This window comes from Meriones unguiculatus (genome assembly GCF_030254825.1).
Source record: "Meriones unguiculatus strain TT.TT164.6M chromosome X unlocalized genomic scaffold, Bangor_MerUng_6.1 ChrX_unordered_Scaffold_30, whole genome shotgun sequence".
Taxonomy (NCBI): domain Eukaryota; kingdom Metazoa; phylum Chordata; class Mammalia; order Rodentia; family Muridae; genus Meriones; species Meriones unguiculatus.
Genome location: NW_026843706.1, coordinates 8532511 through 8546554, shown reverse-complemented (window position 1 = coordinate 8546554; position 14044 = coordinate 8532511). Strand labels below are relative to the sequence as shown.

At 36.1% G+C, this 14044-nt stretch overlaps 1 protein-coding gene and 1 pseudogene across 4 annotated transcripts in view; one reads left to right on the top strand and one right to left on the bottom strand.

The window, feature by feature from the left end:
• Il1rapl1 (interleukin 1 receptor accessory protein like 1) overlaps nucleotides 1-14044 on the bottom strand; it is a 1800273-nt gene that overhangs the window by 1463923 nt on the left and 322306 nt on the right. The window lies entirely within an intron of this gene.
• On the top strand, nucleotides 3090-12550 carry LOC110544495 (histone deacetylase 1-like; annotated as a pseudogene).

Genomic DNA, 14044 nt, shown 5'->3' with positions numbered 1-14044 from the left:
GTCTTTCTGCACATTCTATTTCCTTCATCTTTACAGCAACCATCTTGGTTTAGCTTTCCTAGAATGCCATAATCTTGTCTCTTGAAAAAGGGTTTTATTACCTTGATCTTATAAAAGTGTACCTGTGATTAAATCACCTTCATATCACCTTCATGATTTGACACTTATTGATTTAAATTGCTTTTATGCTTATAACTGACTATGAAAAAGTCATTGCCTACCAAAACATAACAGAATCTGATCTGATTCCATCTATCTCTTGCTGTTCCTATAGCAAAGCCTGAACTTTTCATTATTTGAAAATAAATTCTGAGATCATGTCAGAGATTGTCTTTTCTTCCCTTACTGAGCCACATGGAGACTGAGCTGTCTCTGAGCTACATCTGAACAAGGGGTCTAGGTCCTCTCTATGCATGGTCTTTGGTTGATGCATCAGTCACTGCCATCCTCTTTGCGACCTTTCCAGCCCACATTGGAAGAGGATCCAGGCAGTCCTGATGGGACCTGACAGGCTAGGTTGAGACAGTAGGGGAGGAGGATCAGTGGACTAGGGGAAGGGGATAAGGGAGGAAGAGTGAGGTGAGGTGGGACTGGCTGGAGATGAGAGAGGGGGCTACAACCGGGAAGCAAATTGAAAATAATAATGATAATAAAAAAATTCAGTTCTCTGAATACTCCCCCAATCTTTGATACTTACACATCTTTATTTATCTAATCTTCTACTCAGTAAAAAATGACTGATAACTTTGATAATACAATTATATGGTCCATTATCATAAAAACTACCCTCATTACCACAGTCAATAAAATTAAGTACCCTCTTTTAAGTTTAAATGAAAGTTCAGACTATACTGTGAAACTTTTGCATTCAAGGATTATCTACATTTTTCAAAATTGTATACATCCATTAAATAGCTACATTATCTTCATTATATTTATAAGTATACTACATAGAATATTAAATGATTCCTGGATAAACAAATAAATCCATATTCACTTTATCATAAATTTATTTTCATCATATTTGATACATTTATAAGCTCTTCTAATTGATTCACACTAGCATAGACAAACAAAATACTTTTATTTAATTGCTTTACTTAACAAATATTTCCTGAGAATATATATTATAATAACATACCTTCATGTGGGGCATCTCATATGTGTTGACAGGACTTATGGAGAAGACTATGACATAAAATTTTAATAAAGTGCTTCCAAGTCTTTATTTGAAGACCTCAAGGATCTTTCTCTCTTTCTCTCTCTCTCTCTTTCTCTCTCTATATATGTATTTATATAATGATTGCATATGAAAGTTGGACAACTCCAATAAAATTTGCAGTCTCTTTCCAGAGCTATATTTCTTAGGAAGTCAAGACCCCCTCCTTAGCCTGGATCCTTCCCACGGAAACCACATGGTTTTGCCTTCATTTATTGTTTATACAGAATCTCTAAGTGTTACAGATAGTTTGTATTCATATATTTGTTTTCTTTTTTTATTTTATTATTATTATTTTTTTATCAGTTACATTTTATTAACTCTGGGATTCCTGTCAAGCTTACCTCTTTCACAAAATTCTGTGAAATCTATAAAGATATAGATTTCTATAAAGATATAGATATAGAAGATTCTTTTGGCTTTGGTTGGAGTTATTCATTTTTATTAAATTTTATTTTTTATATTAATTACAGTTTATTTACCTTGTATCACAGCTTCTGCCCCTCCACCATTCCCTCCTAATCCCACCCTCCCTCCCTCTTCTCCTCCCATCCCCCTCTCCATGTCTACTGATAGGGGAGGTCCTCCTCCCCTTCCATCTGAACTTAGCTTATCAGGTCGCTTCGGGACTGGCTACAATGTCCTCCTCTGTGGTCTAGCAAGGCTGCTCCTCTCTTAGGGGTAGGGAGGTCAAAAATCCAGGCAATGAATTCATTACAGAGACAATCCCTGTTCCCCTTACTAGGGTACCCATTTGGATACTGAGCTGCCATGGGCTCCATCCGAACAGAGGTTCTAGGTTAAATCTATGCATGGTCCTTGGTTGAAGAATCAGTCTCAGAAAAGACCCCTGTGCTCAGATATATTTGGTCTTTGTGGAGCTCCTGTCCTCTCCAGATCTTACTAATTCCCCCTTCTTTCATATGATTACCTGCACTCTGTCCAAAGTTTGGTTACGAGTCTCAGCATCTGCTTTCACACACTGCTAGGTAGAGTCTCAGAGGCCCTCTGTGGGTAGGCTCCTGTCCTGTTACTTGTTTTCTCCTACTTCCAATGGCCATCCCATTTTTCTTCCTAAATGAGGACTGATCATTTTACCCAGCTCCTCCTTTTTGTTTAGCTTCATTAAGTATACAGATTTTAGTATGCTTATCCTATTTTATAGGTCTATTATCCTCTTATAAGTGAGTACATGCCATATGTGTCTCTCTGCTCCAGAGATATCTCACTCAGGATGATCTTTTCTAGATTCCACCATTTGCTTGCAAATGTCATGATTTAATTGTTTTTTATTGCTGAGTAGAATTCTATTGTGTAAATATACCACAATTTCTGTATCCATTCCTGCATTGAGGGACATCAGTTATTCATTTTTTAACAATTCTTGCATGTCCAACTTTGTCTATGGCTGACCTACATGCATATCTGTTCTCACATTCAGAAGCTTATGGGTGTAACAGTTAGGAGTTCTTGGCATAATAGATGAATTATATAAAAATAATATTCACATATAATTCCATCATGTTTTCCCCTAAAATCTATGGGAATGGTTTTCTGTTAGTTTATTTTTATGAGCAGAGGGGGAAAATGGAGGGATTAACACACACACACACACACACACACACACACACACACACCAAAGCAATCAATGAACATCTTAAGGCAAGCTTTTATGCAAAATTATGCATGCTTAATTGTTACTTTGTAAGTAACTTGATAAGATAATGGGTATGAGGACACTGATCCTAACTGTGGTGGGGGAGATATTCTTAGCAGGCAATTCTACTCTGTATAAGAGAAGAAAAAGCAGAGGAATTGTGGGTGTGTGGGCAGACAGATTGACAAGAAGGCCGGGGGGGGGGTTAATAGGATGGTGCAGACTCATGGTATTGTTGGAAACTATTGTCACGGACAAGGACACCCAATGAAGTCTCACCGAATCTGTAAGACTTACAATTTGCTGCTCAACTATGGTCTCTACCAAAAAAATTAAGTTTATTGTCCTCAGAAAGACAATGCCGAAAAGATGATCAAGTACCACAGTGATGACTACATTAAAATCTTGTTCCATTCAAACAGATAGCATGTCTGGGAAGAGTAAGCAAATGCAAAGATTCAACGCTGTTGAAGACTTACCAGTATTTGATGGCTTATTTGAGTTCTGTTAGTTATCTACTGGTGGCTCTGTGGCAAGTGCTTTGAAACTTAATAAGCAGCAGACAGCTTTGAACTGGGCTGGGGTCTGCATCAGGCAAAAAATTCTGAAGCATCTGGCTTCTGTTACATCAATGATACCATCTTAGCCATCCTGGGACTGCTAAGGAATCACAACAGAGTGCTGTATATTGACACTGATATTCACCATGGTGAAAGCCCCAGACCAGTCATGAGAGTGTCCTTTCATAAATAAGAAGAGTACTTCCGAGGAACTGGGGACCTACGGGATATTTTGGGCTGGCAAAGGCAAGTACTATGCTGTTAACTGCCCACTCTGAGATGGGATTGATGATGAGTCTTATGAAGCCATTTTCATGCCAGTCATATCCAAAGTAATGGAGATGTTCCAACCTAGCGTAGTGGTTTTACAGTGTGATTCAGATTCCCTGTCTGGGACAAGGTTAGGCTGCTTCAATCTCACCATCAAAGGGCATGCCAAGTGTGTGGATTTCTTCAAGAGTTTCAATTTGCCTATGCTAATGCTGGGATGAGGTGTCACTTAATGTTGGACTTACAAAACAGTTGTGGCCCTGGACACAGAAATCCTTAATGAGCTACTATACAATACCTACTTTGAATACTTTTGACCAAATTTCAAGCTTCATATCAGCCCTTCCAATATGACTAGCCAGAACACAAATGAGTACCTGGAAAAGATCGAGCAGAAACTTTTGAGAACTTGAGAATGCTGCCCCATGCTCCTGGGGTACAAATTCATGAAATGCCTGAGGATGACATCCCAGAGGAGAGTGGTAATGAGGATGAAGAAGACCCTGGCAAACGCATCTCCATGTCCTCCTCTGACAAATATGTTGTCTGTTAGGAAGAATTCTCTGATCCAGATGAGGTTGAAGATGATTGCAAGAACTCATCTAACTTCAAAACAGCCAAATGAGTTGAAACACATGATGTAAAAGAGAAAAAATCAGAAGCCCTCCTGTATACCAAAGACAAAAAGGCTGAGAAAGAAATTAGGGAAACAACACCCTTCACAATAGCCACTAATAACAGAAAGTACCGTGGTGTGACTCTAACCAAGCAAGTGAAAGACCTGTTTGAGAAAAACTTAAAGTCTCTGAAGAAAGAAATCAAAGAAGATATCAGAAGATGGAAAAATCTCCCGTGCTCATGGATTGGTAGGATTAACATTGTGAAAATGGCCATACTGCCAAAAGCAATCTAAAGATTCAATGCAATTCCCATCAAAATACTAACTCAATTATTTACAGACCTTGAAAAAAAGATTCTCAGCTTCATATGGAGAAACAAAAAATCCAGAATCTCCAAAACAATTCTGTAGAACAACAGATCATCTAGAGATATCTCCATCCTTGATCTCAAGCTGTACTACAGAGCAATAGTAATAAAAACTGCATGGTATTAGCATAACAACAGAAAGGAGGATCAATGGAACCGAATAGAAGACCCAGAAATAAACCCACACACCTATGAATACTCGATATTTGACAAAGAAGCCAAATCCATTCAATGGAAAAAAGACAGCATCTTCAACAAATGTTGCTGGACCAACTGGATGTCTACATGCAGAAAAATGAAAATAGATCCATATTTATCACCCTGCACAAAACTAAATTCAAAGTGGATCAAGGACCTCAATATAAAACCAGATATTCTAAATCAGTTGGGAAAACAGTGGGTAAAAGCCTAGCACTCATTGGCACAGGAGACAACTTCCTGAACAGAACACCAACAGCACAGGCTCCAAGAGCAACAATCAATAAATGGGACCTCATAAAACTGGAAAGCTTCTGTAAAGCAAAAGACACTGTCATCAAAACAAAACGACAGCCTACAGATTGGGAAAGAATCTTCACCAACCCTTTATCTGACAGAGGGCTAATATCCAGTATATACAAAGAACTAAAGAAGCAGAAAAGCAACAAACCAAGCAATCCACTTAAAAAATGGGGAACAGAGCTAAACAGAGAATTCTCGATAGAGGAACATCGAATGGCAGAGAAACACTTAAAGAAATGCTCAACCTCATTAGCCATTAGGGAAATGCAAATCAAAACGACCCTGAGATTTCACCTTACACCCATCAGAATGGCCAAGATGAAAAACTCAAGTGATAACACATGCTGGAGAGGTTGTGGAGAAAGGGGAACCCTCCTCCATTGCTGGTGGGAATGTAAACTGGTACAACCACTTTGGAAGTCAATCTGGCACTTTCTCAGACAACTAGGAGTAGTGCTACCTCAAGACCCAGCTATACCACTCCTAGGTATATACCCAAAATTTGCTCAAGGACATTTGTTCAACCATGTTTGTAGCAGCTTTATTTGTAATAGCCAGAACTTGGAAACAACCCAGATGTCCATCATCGAAGGAATGGATACAGAAATTGTGGTATTTTTACACAATGGAATACTACTCAGCAATCAAAAAGGAGGAAATCATGAAATTTGCAGGCAAGTGGTGGGATCTAGAAAAGATCATTCTGAGTGAAGTATCCCAGAAGGAGAAAGAAAAACATGGGATATACTCGCTTATATAGACCTATAAGATATGATAAACATAATGAAATCTACACTCCTAAAGAAGATAATCAAGAAAGTGGACACAGGTGAAGATGATCAATCTTCATTTAGAAAGACAAATGGGATGTGCATTGAACGTATGACAGGAGTCTATCACAAAAGGCATCTGAAAGACTCCACCTAGCAGTGTTTCAAAGGAGACACTAAGACTCATAGCCAAACCCTCGGCAGAGTGCAGGAAATCATATGAAAGAAGGGGAGTTAGTATGATATGGAAAGGATAGGAGTTCCACAAGGACCTAATATATCTGGGCACAGGGTCTTTTCTGAGACTGACACTCAACCAAGGACCATCTATGGATATAACCTAGAACTTCTGCTCGGATGTGGCCCGTGGTAGCTCAGTAACCAAGTAGTTTTCCAAAGTAAGGGGAACAAGGACTATTTCTAACAGGATCTCAAGGGCAGGCTCTTTGACGCCCCTTCCCAGGGGAGGAGCACTAGCATTTCTGACATGTATGTGCCCATTCCTTTTTGTTTTCTGATTGTAGATATGATATGATCAGCAGTCTTGACTCCATGGTGGAGTGTGCATTCAAATTAGAGTTAAAAATAAACATTTTCTCCTCTGGGTTTTGTTTTTATCAGGCTATTTTATCACAACAGGGAAAGAAAGAAGCTAAGACAGGCCTTAAGTTTTACATTCTGTGGATCTCAATGACAATAAGACTATCATTAGTGGATGACTTCATTACTTCCATATCTTCAGAAGTCATACAGATATATTTCTGTGTAAATATTACAGTGGTTTAATATTTATGTTGATGAATTTTGTCCATGTGCTCAAATTAACATGATAGATAAACCAGCTAAATATAGAGTGGTTTAAAATGCCAAAAGGCAACTTAGTCATATTAAGTAGTTTTGATTTTGAATGATGAAAGAAAAGCAAATCATGGTGATTATGTGGGAGCAAAACAAAACTGCTCTGAAATCCTAAATTGCCTACGGTAAAATACAGTTATTTATTGCATCCTTTCAATGCAATTACATGGCATTGCAATGTATTACAAATTTATAAAACATTTAGAAAAAATTTTAAAAATGCAAGAACTGGGTTATTCCTGTAAATACAATTTTAAGATATTGTGAACAGGATAGATCAAATTGCTGTAAGTTTCATTCGTATAAATTTCCAAAACCTTCTTTATTTGGAAATCTCTGTGTTTTGTTTGTCACAACTCATTGTTCTTAAATTTAGCTTCAATTAAATAATTTTACTTAGTGCTACATTAAAATCCTTATGTGTCCTTATTATGTTTAAAAATAGCTGTTGCCTTTGAAAGGTCATGTGTAGCAAATAAGTGTAACAAAGTTCCCAAATGCCTATCATTGCCATTGTAAGACGTTGTTAGATGACTATATTCCTAGCCACCTCAGTGTGTGAAATGAAAGAACATAATCTTCTTAAGCTGTAATAGAATTTTCATTGAAGTAATATGTCTTCAATGCATGAGATATAAATTGCTCACCTCTCCTTACATTTTTCTATGAGAAGTCAAGTGAAGATATCAAAGAGTGGGGTTGACAATTTTTATCACAGGTACAAAGCAATGTGATGATAGTGTCATCTATGAGTTCCATTTACATGAAAGAAATTTATAATTGATAAACCACTTTGTGGTCACCAGAGTTAATGGGCCTTTTAAGAACCTCTACTTATAACAATAAAGTGGCAGTTTTACAAGACTTAATGCTAGAAGAATTAAAGCAACTCACAGCCTGACCTTCAGCTGCTCCTTTGATGGAAAATACTAAACCATTTCATGTTCAGAAATTGCACAGACTTAAAGTTGGCATTTAAAAAAATAATCCGCATTCTATGATGCTTTTAATAAAAGTAGGTTGTTAACTCTGACTAGATAGAGCTAGCAGTATGGCAACATTCCTTTGATATGGTAAGATTTTTCACCAAGATTTAGATAATGTATAACCTCAAAATCACCTGTTAAAGTAACATGTTCTGATATATAGATGGTACAAATTATAGTTAATATATCAACATAATAAATGTGAGAAACTTCCCACCAGTAACTTTGTGTGTGTGAAAAGCAAACATGCAGTAAGAACTGAGTAACTTTCTGAGAAAGCGCCAGATTGATTTGTTCAACCATGTTCATAGCAACCTTATTCATAATAGCCAGAATCTGGAAACAACCCAGATGTCCATCAATTGAAGAATGGATACAGAAATTGTGGTACATTTACACAATAGAATACTACTCAGTAATTATGACAAGGAAATCATGAAATTTGTAGGCAAATGGTGGGAACTAGAAAAAAATCATCCTGAGTGATGTAACCCCAAAGCAGAAAAATGCATATGGTATATACTCACTTATAAGTGGATATTAGTTATATAATATAGGATAAACATACTAAAATCTATAGCCCTAAAGAAGCTACACAAGAAGGACCCCAGGGAAGAGTATGATACCTCACTCAGAAGGGAAGTAGGAGAAGATAAGCAACAGGGCAGGAGCCTTCCACAAGGGATATCTGAAAGACTCTACCCAGCAGGGTATGAAAGGAGATACTGAGATTCATAGCCAAAATATGGGCAGAGTGCAGGAAACCTTATGAAAGAAGAGAGAGATAGAAAGTCATGTAGGAGACAGGAACTCCACAAGGAGACCAAGAGCCCCCCCCCAAACCTGGGCTCAGGGGTTTCTGCAGAACCAATACTCCAACCAAGGACCATGTATGGAGAGGGCCTACAACCCCTGTTCAGAGTAAGCTCATAGGCTGCTCAATTTCCAAGTAGGTTCCCTAGTTAGGTGAGGTAGCGGCTATCTCTGAGGTGAACTCAGTGGCTGGCTCTTTGATCACCTCCCCCCTGGGGGGGTGGCTGCAGCCTTGCTAGGCCACAGAGCAAGATGATACAGCCAGCCCTAATAGACCTGACAGGCTAGGTTCAAATAGAAGGGGAGGATGTCCTCACTTATCAATGGATTACGGAAAGTGCATAGGGGGAGAAGAGGGAGGATGGGTATGACTGGGAGGAGACCAGGAAGGGGGCTACAATCAGGATACAAGTCAATAAGTTGTAATAAACGCATAAATGAATTTTAAAAAACAGAACAAAACAAAACAAAAAGAATTGAGTAACCGCCATCCTCTTCCACCTTTCACAAGGACACATGACAAAATGCAATGCAGTGGTACTATAAATTATCCCATTGCCCAGATCAAAAACAGGCACAACAAAACAAAGCATCCAGACTCATTTGAAATAGCTGGGTGTCAAGTTTTCCTGCTTCCTAGCAAATAGGAGTTGCTAAGTGCCAGCACTGCTACAAAATTGCATAATAAGAGCCAGTAGTTTGAAAAAGTGTTTTGAGACAGGGCATTGCAGGAAGCCAGAAAAGATCTGCCTCGATTTGACAAATGGTGTAAACAACTTCTGACTAACAGATGTAGGAGAATTTATACTTTTCTGTACTTGTTGACAGAGTACAAATTGAAGGGCATTAAATACCAGGCTGAAATGGTAAATGAACAGAACTTCATGAAGAAGTTCTTTAAGAAACTATAGGACACTATAATCTTCAGATTAAAGATTATATAATAAACAAGAAAAAAACATGAATAAAAGGGGAGAAATGACAAACTGTTTAGGATAAATCATCTCCAATCCTTCCACTTAAAGAAAAAATATACAAAAAAAAAAAAGATTAGACAAACAGAAGGGGTTGAGGGTAAAAGATGGTACATAGATGAATATATGACACTTAAGAAGGAAGAAGGGTGGATCTTGGAAAAACCTGTCGGACTGCAATGAATGCTTGTTCTTTTGGAGGAAAGATGGAGATGAGGAAGTAAAATAAAAAAGCATTTTATTGTAGTGATAGTCACATTGTTATTGGAGGACAAAATGGGTCTATAGTAAAACATGTGTTGTTCCTAAAAACCAAAGTTATGGTGTATCCATAGCACAGCATTTGGAGCTAGTAGTCAGTTACGTTCTCTGTATCGGTAATTATCTCTGGCAAACTGAATTTTGAAATTCTTGACTACTCAGATTATCCAAAAAAAGTTTATGGAAAAAGGAAAATGGGAACAGAAATTTATGAGTAAATTAATAAGAAATGTCAGTCCCTATGCTACATCTTTGACATGAAGGGACAGTGAGAAGAAGGAAATCAGTATCTTAAGTAATCTAAATATTAATAGGAGTTATAGTTTGCTCTGATACTACAAGATGTCAAAGAATGGGCCTGCATAGACTCTATCTGAACATACTGGTGGACACCTGACTAAATTAACTGTTCTGATGGATGGTGCATAATTTTTCTAAGAGAATAACAAAATGCCTTTCACAGAAAGGAGTTAAGTAATATCCATTGATGCTGAAACTTACAGGTGAGAGTCATCAGGAAACATGTTTTGCAACCTTAAGCCATTCTGCATGTTAGTACTGCTAAATAGAAATATGGAGCAGTTGCTTATGGGACTTCTCTAATATAGTCATAGTAACAAAATACTAAGTGGAAACACTATCTTCCATACAAAGTCTCCTAAAAGTAGTTTAAAGAAAATAATAGTGAAGATAGACTTCTTTCTCAATGTTTTTGAATGATCTTAGAGGAAACTATTATCTTAGCATTAATATTATTTTCTTGTGTCTACCAAAATAAGGTTACAAGAAAGTTTCTTTCAAACAGCTTTACAAATTTCTAAGATTTTCACAGTATATTTCATGAGTTCACTCTAAGAATTAAAGGAAAAGTAAAGATGGTGGAGAAATGTTAATACCGGTTTTTATATAGAGATCCATAAAATGCTGTATTTTAAGAAAAATTATAAACACTGAAAACATAAAAGAACTTGAATCAAAACCAAAACAAATCAGAACAAAGAAATAAGTACAACACTGGGAGTAGTATGAGACTTAAGGATAGATTAACTATGAAAAAAGAAAGAAAGAAAGAAAGAAAGAAAGAAAGAAAGAAAGAAAGAAAGAAAGAAAATATTTTTCTGTGTCTGGAGATTAAGGCTAGACAAATATTACAAATTGGTGAACAATACTGTTACTTTTATGACCTGATTAATATCATTAGTGTTGGTAAAGAGAAACATGTCACCCACAAAGATATTTACATTCTAGCCTCTTGGACCTATAAACCTGTAAAAAAGTACATAAGATAGTTTGGAGTGAAAAAAGTAGAGTCATTTCAAAGTTCACATAGTAAAGAGAACTTGAGGTGGTGATGTTTTTATATATTATTCCAATAGACCCTGACTCTAATTGAATATATAATTCTAAGAGTGAGACAATGGAAGAATGCAGAGATACATTAGAAGTTACTGATTTGAATGTTGGAGTAATGTGATCATAACCCAAGAAATGTAGGGGGTTATCAGAAAATGGAAAAGGAAGTGCCCAGATCATCTTGTTGATCAGGCAAATACAATCTGTCATGCTGGCATTTTATTTTATGTCAGTGACAGTATATATATATATATATATATATATATATATATATATATAGTCCAAAATGGTGATTGAATTAATTTCTGTCATTTTAAACTATCAAGGCTTATGGTACCTTGCTGTACAACTGAATGTATCTAATGTTCATAGGAAATGTCTTCATTTTAGTAATCACCTACTGTGCTTTTGAAAACAAAGACAGTCATGTAATCGAGAAATGGAAATGAGAAAGTTTCATCTGGAATGTCCACTCAATGACTTGAGAAAAACTAATACTTGCTGTAATTATTAGTAATTTCAAATACAGTATCTTTTAAATTTAAACATTTTGTTGAGGTAAATAATATATACAGAAAATATACCACAAATATATGTCAACTTTTCCCAATGGTAACAAGTCTGCAAATAGCAATAGAAGTATTCCCCACCCATTTCTCATCAAATTCCCAAAGCTAAACATTATGCTCATATCTGAAAGAGTAGATTTATATATCCTTTTTGTATACGTTAACTATTTGTAATTACACAGCAGATATATTTTATGGGTCTGATTTAATTTATATACAACTTGTGGTCTAACATTTCATTGTACACGTATACAATAGAGTAAGTGTTGGTAGTCCTAAGGATTAGTTCTACCTTTTAACTATTAAGTGGAACTGTTAGGGAAATATCTTAGAAACATATGCTACTACATCTTTTGTGTGATTATGTCTTAGAGAGTTAATGCTGAACTATAAGTATTGGATATTGAAGCAAATTAATTTATCCGAATGCTATCATCACAAAATTAAATGTCAATAGGTTTGTTATAGAATTATTTAACATAGAAATTGGAATGGATTTTGAATTGAGTCCTTCGATTTATTCTTTTCTATTAGTAAAATTAGATAAACTCTGAATTTAAAGTATTATATTCATTTTCACCTACATCCTCCTCCTCCTCAACTTTCTTACTAATGTTTGCAGGTGGGAGTAGAGCAGGACATCACACTTCCAAGGCAAGTGTTCTCACAGTGTTGTGGACATAAACATCCAGATGTTGGATGTGGAACTGATTCAGATGGTCTACAGGAACAGACTATTTGTCTCATACAGGCTCTGAGAGGACCTCTTTGACAGCTGCAGATAGTTTAAATCTGAGGACTCTGGGAAGAGAAAAAATGCCAGAGCCCAGAGAGTTAGGAGCTCTAAGAAAGAACAAGGCTGCTGTGGCTTTCCACCTTAGGCTACTGTTGCTGTTGTTGCAGTGATAGAATAAGTTGAAGATATTCTGAAATCAGGATTGAACTGGCTCCAAGGAACTTGATGACCCAAACCAGCAGGAAGCAGCAAGACAGAGAAGTGTGCCTTCTCTCCCACTAACACATTCTCTCTCTTACCTGGTTTTGGGATGTAGGAAGGGATTGGGGTGGAGTAGGGAGAAAGAGATGAACACAAATAAAACAGTTTAAAACACTACTACAACACCAAGCCATGTAATAGCCTCTTTTTTAAGTTACAGTTTTGAAGGGCACTTTATCGTTTTTTTAAATACTTTGAAAAAATAAAATATGAAAGCGAGTTCAAATTTGATACCAAGGTCGTTTGAAGTTTCTTATTCATATGATTTTCTGCAAGCAAAACATCAGACCCAGAAAAGTTCTCATTAATGATGACAACTTCTCCCTGGTAAACAATCTAACAAACTTGATAACTTTGTGTTTTGTCAGATAATTTAGAAGATTTTGAAACTTGAATTAAGTATATGCTTTCAGATTTATGAGTATAAAGTATGAAAATATAATTAACTCAATTGTGTCTTCTAAAAGATGTTTCTAAGTCTTCCAGCCAAAAGAAAAATGGTGCTTTTTTTTAAAATCCCCTATCAGCAAAGAATAGAGTATTTTTTTTAATTCTATTTTTTTTAACTTTTAAAAATATTTTCTTTCTTCTTCCTTCCTATAATAGTAAAGTTCCAAGCTCTATATACATAATTATAAACAATTGTACAAAGCACAAAATGTTGAAATTTGCTGAGACAAACGGTAGGTTTTACATTTTAATATCTTCCTGATAAAAGAATCAGATTGTTAAAGAATTACAGGTTCAGAATGAAATCACGTACAAACACTTAGCTCTAAAGACGGGATCATGTTAACAAAATTATTGACTACACACTTTGCATATAAATGTACAATATCTGAGGAAATGAAACTATTTTAATGGCAGGCTGGTGTCACCAGTTATAATAATAAGGCCTTGAACTACTGAAAATAATTTTCCTTTTTTTTGTTTTCTTTCTAGTTATTCTAGATTGTATTAGACTATTTGTCTTCATGTTATATATTATTATTTATCTAGTGATAGTCTCTAATTCAGAGCTAATTTGCAGAGGTCAAACTAAAGCCTGGAGCATCCCAAGAACCCATGGTTATACAGTAATATTGCTGAGTAGATAATGAGTAGCAGCTTTTAGTTACAATAAAAATCTTTAAGAAATAAAAAGGAATACAAAAAATAAATATGAACATACCCAAGAGTATGTTATTAAAACGTTTATGTACTATGACAGTATACAACTGATGATAGAAACCCTGTTGCTGTAACCACCACATGTTTGAGTCACTGAAC